Here is a 7,673-nt window from a genome sequence, read left to right on the forward strand (position 1 = left end):
AAATTTATTAATATTAAACTGTGCCACTCAGCTTTCTTAGAGTCACATATAATGAAAATTGAAAGAGGGGCAGGTTTGAGACAGGAGGGGTAAGTAATAGTTCAGAGTAAATTGAAGTGTGTGGTTTTCTTTCAGTTGAATTTCTAATGTTTCTTGTTCAGTTGAAATGAAGATTATATTTACCCCATAAATCATTTTTATAAACTGTCATAACCAGTTATCACATTAAATGGTATCTTTTTATGTCATTATTGTGGAAACTAAATGGGTCTCAACAAAGTGGATGGGTGTTAGCTGAGTACCCTGTGAGAACTCAGTGTTAATAGCACTCGCCTGTAAAAGCTCTCCTCTTGGCTCCCTCCCTGCATCAAGCACCACTTTCTCAGTAAGGCCTTTTCTAACCCCCACCTCTTTTAAATACTGAAGCCCCAGCCTCTGCCTTACATACCCTATCTGCTTCCTTGCTTTCTTTTTTCACTAATACTTCCATACCGTTTGACAGACTTATTGTTTTGCTTATTATCTTCTCCCTCTAGAGTGTAAACTGTCCAAGATTTAGGATTATGGTCGGTGTTTCCCACTGTTGTGTCCTCAGCGCTTAGAGCAGGGGCCTGACATTAATACACGTCCCATCAGTATTTTCCAACCCGCATGAATGATTGATCAGCCCTTAATTCTGCAGATTCTTGCAACAATATGCCCATGTCATTGTCCTCTGGTTCATCTCACTTCTGTCCTGGCTTGTTGTCTGACTCCATGCCTCAACCGTTTGCCTTCCCTTGGCTTTGTTAGTTGCTCCCTACCTTTGCTGGCATTTGGTGTGATCTATTCTGTTCTTTTGTTTCAATTTTAGCCATCCTAATAAGCAAAGAGTGGTAACTCATTGGGGTTTTACTTTGCTTTTCTCTGATGACTAAGGATAACTAAGCATTTGCATGTATTCACTTATCATCTTTTTCTTTTCCTCGCTGAAGTATTTGTTCAAACCTTCTGTCCATTTTTTTTTAAAAATTGCTTGTTTCCTTATTACAGCATTAGAATTCTTCTTATAGTCTAGATATAGAAATGTGGTTTTCACATGTTTTCTCTGGGTCTTGACTTTTCTTTACAGTGTGTTTGGAAGATTTGAAGTTTTTAATTTTGAAGAAGTTTGATTTATCAGTTTCTATCCTTTTATGGATCATACTTTTTTGTGTCTTATCTAAGAAATCTTGATCTAACCCAAGCTCACAAAGGTTTTCTCTGATGTTTTCTTCTTGATATTTTAAATTTCAGCTTTTACTTTTAGGTATCTGGTTCATTTTGAGTTTATTTTTGTATATGGTACAAAGTAAGGTTTAAGATTTTTTCTTTCTCCCTGCACATGGATATCTGATTTTTCCAACACCATTTGTTTGAAGACTATTCTTTCTTCACTGAATTATCTTGACACCTTTGTCTGAAACCAGTTGTCCATATATGTGTGCGTCCATTTGAATTCTGTTTTGTTCCTTTAATCTATATGCTTATCCTTAAACAGTACCTCACTGTCTTGATTACTAAGTCATGTAATCAGTTCTTATGAATCCTTCAGCTTTCTAATCCTAGGTCTTCTAATCAGTGAATATGGAATAACTTTTCATTTACTTAGGTCTTTTCTAATTTCTCTCATCAATGTTTTATAGTTTTTCAGAATGTAAATCCAGTACATACTTTATTAGATTTATCCATAGATATTTCATATATGATGCTATAAGAAAGATTAAGTTTTCTTAGTTTCTGGTTCATTACTAATATATAGAAATAAAATCAATTTTTTATGTGAACCTTTTCTCCTATAACCTTATTGATCTCACTTATTAACTATAATAGTTGGGGGAGGAGGGTTGTTTTGGTTTCTGTTTGTATATTGTTTGGAATTTTCTACATAGATGATTATGTTATTTGCAGATAAAGACAGCTTTATTTCTTCCTAATCTGTATGTGTGTGTGTGCATGCTAAATCACTTCAGTTGTGCCCAACTCTTTGACCCCATGGACTGTAGCCTGCCAGGCTCCTCTGTCTGTGGAATTCTCTAGGCAAGAATACTGGAGTGAGTTGCCATGCTCTCTTCCAAGGGATCTTCCCGACCCAGGGATTGAATTTTTGTCTCTTATGTCTCCTACATTGATAGGCGGGTTCTTTACCATTAGCGCCACCTGGGAAGCCCTCTAATCAGTACCCTTTTTGTTTTTTCCTCTTGCCTTATTGCAGTGACTACAATCTGGAAGGCTGCAGTCCATGGGGTCGCTAGGAGTCGGACACGACTGAGCGACTTCACTTTCACTTTTCACTTTGCTGCATTGGAGAAGGAAATGGCAACCCACTCCAGTGTTCTTGCCTGGAGAATCCCAGGGGCGGGGGAGCCTGGTGGGCTGCCATCTGTGGGGTCGCACAGAGTCGGACACGACTGGAGTGACTTAGCAGCAGCAGGATCTTCAGTATACTGTTGAATAGGCATGTTGAGAACAGACATCCTTACCTTTTTCCTGAATTTATGGGAAAAACCTTCAGTCTTTAACCATTAAATTAGCTCTTAAGATTTTCTTTGCTCTTTATCATACTGAGTGAAGTTCCTTTCTGTTCTTAGTTTCCTGAGTGTTTTTATAATGAATGGATGTTAAATTTTATCAACTGGACTTTCTGCATACTTAAAGATAATACAGGGTTGAGGGGGTGATACATTGCATTGATCTTTTTTATTTACTATAATTGACATACAACATTATATTAGTTTCAAGTGTACAACATAGTGATTTGATGTTTATTTACATTGCAAAATTATCACTAGGGTATATGTATTTTTTTGAATTAGTGTTTTTGTTTTCTCAATTTACCTTTCTTGCAGTTTGTAGAACTTCTTGACTTTGTGGCTTGCCAAATGGTCTTCCAGTCAGGTTTTCCCAGTTTATATTCTCATTAACAATGTTTGAAAGTCAGTTTCTTTGTGCCTGCACCAACACTAGATATCATTACCCTTTATAATCTTTTCTAATTTGAAGAAGGGGAAGTCTGACCACTGCATTTATTTGTATTTCTAATACCACTGAGGTTGAACATTTTGAATGTGTTTATCGGCCATGCCTTTTCATACTGTTCAAGAAAGTGAAAGAGGAGAGTGAAAAAGTTGACTTAAAACTCAACATTCAAAAAACTAAGATCATGGCATCCGGTCACATCACTTTATGGCAAATGATGAGGAAACAATGGAAACAGTGACAGACTTCATTTTCTTCAGCTCCATAATCACTGTGGATGGTGACTGCAGCCAGGAAACTTGCTCTTTGGAAGAAAAGCAATGACCAACCTAGACAGCATATTAAAAAGCAGAGACATTACTTTGCCAACAAAGGTCCATCTAGTCAAAGCTATGGTTTTTCCAATAGTCATGTATGGATGTGAGAATTGGACTATCAAGAAAGCTGAGTGCCAAAGAATTGATGCTTTTGAACTGTGGTGTTGGAGAAGACTCTTGAGAATCCCTTGGACTGCAAGAGATCCAACCAGTCCATCCTAAAGGAAATCAGTCCTAAATTTTCATTGGAAGGACTGATGCTGAAGCTGAAGTCCCAATACTTTGGCCACCTGATGCAAAGAATTGACTCTTTGGAAAAGACCCTGATGCTGGGAAAGATTGAAGGCAGAAGGAGAAGGGGACGACAGAAGATGAGATGGTTGGATGGCAAGCTCCGGGAGTTGGTGATAGACAGGGAAGCTTGGTGTGCTGCAGTTCATGGGGTCACAAAGAGTCGGACACGATTGAGCTACTGAACTGAGCTGATTGGCCATGCATCCATGTTGTTTTTGAATTGCCTGACCTTGTACTTTACCCATTTTTCTCGTAGGCTATTCCTGGTTTGCATGTTGATGTTTGTCCGAAAACTGGGTTATTAAAAGTTTAGTTGACCTCAAACAACCCTACTAGACTTTTAAATATTATGAATTACTCTCACCCAAAATAATCTATTTGAATTTCCATTCCTTTATTCTGTGTTTCCCTGAGTCCTATCACCTTTTCCAGTTCTTTGTTTTCTCAACTTCACAATATTAGAACTGCAGAATCACCTCATTTTTCAGTTGAGGCTTTTGACACCAAAAGAAGAAAGGGTCTTGTCCTTTCTGAAGGTGGGTGGGAGTGCCTACTCAGTTTGAATCCACAGGACCACTCTTTCGTCTTCTGGCCAAAAGGACACCAACAATACATTTAGCCCCTTTACCACAGGATTGTGTCCTTGTGTCTGACACTGAGCAATTAAGTCTGTCCTTAATTTTTCTCATGAGTAACTCAGATCCTAAATTCCCCCTTACCCCTACTGGGCTGTTTGACATTTTATAAATTACTTTAACTTTGGGGCCTTGGATTCCCCATCTATTAAGTGGGAGCACTGAACTTCTACTCAGTGATTCTGAGACATACTTTTTACTGTTGAAGTCTGTCGTTTAAAGAGGGCATTAGAATGGATTAAGGGAAACTAGCATGGAAGTCAACCTTTAAGAAATTTATTTCCACCTAGAGTTCTATTTTTGAAAGGAGCCTAATCAAAGCTTTTTAAAAATAAGTTTTTAATTATAGGTTTGAAACTTTGTGTTATTTGTAATACCTTTTTAGAAGCATGAAAATAGCATTTCTCTCTGTACCAGCTTTGTGCTTTCCCATTGGGTAAACACTGATTTTATTTCACTCTGTGCCTGTAGAAGTAAACCAAGACAGCTCAGTACTTCCTGTTTACCTCCTGGTCCTACATATTGTAGATGGCGACAGACCTGCTCTCAAAATAAGCTTCCTTGGTTTAATTCTGCATTTTCTGGTTAGGCAACTGGCCTGTCAATACTTGAACAATGGAACAATTTGGCTGCTGAAACCCTGTTCTCACATTCCCCCTTCAAATTGTCAGTGGAAAGTCACTTAATGTAATGGTAGGGATCATATATTAATAATAGTAGGATTTATATTTAAATGGGGGCATCACACAGGCCCTTTCATTTGAGAATATGAAAGCATTTCCAGCTCTTCAACTTGGAATGTGTGACATGGCAAACACAAAGATAGTAAATAACCCTGTTTCCTCTGGAGATTCTCGCTGCTCTAAATATCTATTTTTTAAAGAGGAAAATTGAGTGTTATATGTATTGAGTGACTAAAGTATAAGCTTAGAAATATTTTATGTTTCCATCATAGTTTATTCTGCTTAGCATAAATCATCAGAGCCAACCATAACTTACCATTTACGAGAGCGTTTTCAGTTGTATTACACTTTTCAGTTGTATTACACTCACGTCAGACACACCTTCGTACAAGTCCTTCCAAGGTCAATAGTTTAGAAATTCTGCCTCTTCCATCCCCTTCTCCTCTCAACACTTATGGAAATATATGCTAATTGGAATAGAAGCAGCATACCCAACGAACAGGGTTAGATCACTCCTAAGGCAAGATTAATGAGATAGAAGTTTAGGGAAAAAATAACATTTTTCAAGCACTAAGGGTGTAGATGCCAAGTAAAAGCCAGCAACTCTCCTGGATCAGTCAGATCCCACGCTTTGCCCGCCCTCAACTTCCCTCAAAGGAGTTAGAGAGGAAATGCTGTACACCCAACTCTCTGGCCCTCCACTTTCCCCGAGGCCCCGGCTCAGGGGTCACCACTGCAGAAAGGACTCCACGCACTGCCGAGAGGCACGAGCATGCGCAGGTAGCTGCCTGTGTTCACAGTCAGCCTTGTCAGTGTGAGATTTATGTCTAAAAAAGAGAACATTTAGAGACCATGGGTATTTAAAGTCACAGATATTAACAAGATGTTAAATTTGTGAAATAGTCTACATAGTTGATTTGTGATTCAACCGTGAGTTAACAGATGTCTAGAGCTGCTGCCTCTGGGGTCGCACAGAGTCGGACACGACTGAAGCGGCTTAGCAGCAGCAGCAGAGCTATTAGGAGCTTGCTTCATTCGCTTCAGTTGTGTCCGACTCTTTGCGACCCCATGGACTAACCCGCCAGACTCCTGTCCACGCGATTCTCCAGGCAAGAATATTGGAGTAGGTTGCCATGCCCTTCTCCTGGAGATCTTCCTGGCCCAGGGATCAAACCCGCAGTCTGTCATGTCTCCTGCATTTGTAGGGGGATTCTTTTCCACTGGCACGACCTAGGAAGTCCCAACAGAACAGTATTTGCTCAGAGGGAGAAAAGCCTAAAGACGTTATCAGTTTGCTGAGACTGTAATTGGCATCCCAGGTGACAGGTCTGTAATATGGAGATGAGAGGCTAATTTCCTTTTAGAATTCCAACTTTCAAGATCCTAAGGTAGCCTTTACCTCTGGATACTTGGTTTTTTATAGGCACCCTAAATTCTTTGAGACTGAAGAGTAAATTTTACACATTTCACAAGTGATGTTCTTTCATGTCTAATACCCAGATCTTAGTTTCTAAGCATTCCCCATTGATATTCAGGCTTTTTGGAGAAACAGCTGATTCCAGGAGTGAGGCAGGGAAAGATGCCCTGAAAAGTTAGCCTGAAATATCTTAACTCACCAGAAAACAAAGAATTGCTCAAAGAACCAGAGGGACATGTCAAAAATGGGAACTTCAAGAGACTACCGCTGGCTGAATCTGGGAAAATCTGACTATAATAATGGGTTATCGCCCATAGAATAAAAGAAATAGTTTTGAGTCCATACAACATAAATAAATAGAGGAGAAAGTGAAAGCTCTTTTTTGCCATCAATCACCAACTAATAAGTATGGGTGGAATCATGACATTAAAAGATCGTCACTGGGGGGGAAAGACTGATAAGGAGTAGAAATTTACATAGTCTTAAGTTGTTGTTCAGTCGCTCACGTCCATTGAGTTGGTGATGCCATTCAACCAACCATCTCATCCTCTGTCGTTCCCTTCTCCTCCTGCCTTCGATCTTTCCTAGCATTAGGGTCTTTTCCAGTGAGTCAACTCTTCACATCAGGTGGCCAAAGTATTGGAGCTTTAGCTTCAGCATCAGTTCTTCCAGTGAATATTCAGAGTTGATTTCCTTTAGGATTGACTGATTTGATGTCCTTGCAGTCCAAGGGACACAAAAGAGTCTTCTCCAACACCACAGTTTGAAAGCATCAATTCTTCGGCACTCAGCTTTCTTTATGGTCCAACTCTTTTTACATGACTACTGGAAAAACCATAGCTTTGACTATATGGACCTTTGTCAGCAAAGTAATGTCTCAGGTTATTTTCCCACAAATTCCTTATTACTTACAAAGGAAAACTAGTAACAACAAGAAAATCTGATGTTCTTTCAATGGTTCATTGTAAATATCGTTCATTAAATTTTTCATTGTTTTGATTCACAAATAGTTAAGCACTTCTTTGTCTGGAGTTTTATTTTTCTCAAGGTCATGCCATTAAATAAGAAATGCAGACAGAAATTCACTTATAACCATTCAAAGACTGCCTCCAATAATGACAAATCCTTTGGTAAGATATACTTTGGGTAAACACCTAAGCAAGCTCTTTTTGTTGAGACCTAATGAAATTGTTTTCCCCTCCAACAGCCAGATCAGTCTAACCCTGCAGCACAGCAGAGACACAGAGCAGCAGAACCACCCCCACCAAACTCTTGGATAAGAGAGGGAACCCGAGAGCTGCAGCACTGGGTGGGCAAAGTGGTGGCTGTT

The sequence above is a fragment of the Budorcas taxicolor genome, chromosome 11 (assembly GCF_023091745.1).
Source record: "Budorcas taxicolor isolate Tak-1 chromosome 11, Takin1.1, whole genome shotgun sequence".
Lineage (NCBI taxonomy): Eukaryota > Metazoa > Chordata > Mammalia > Artiodactyla > Bovidae > Budorcas > Budorcas taxicolor.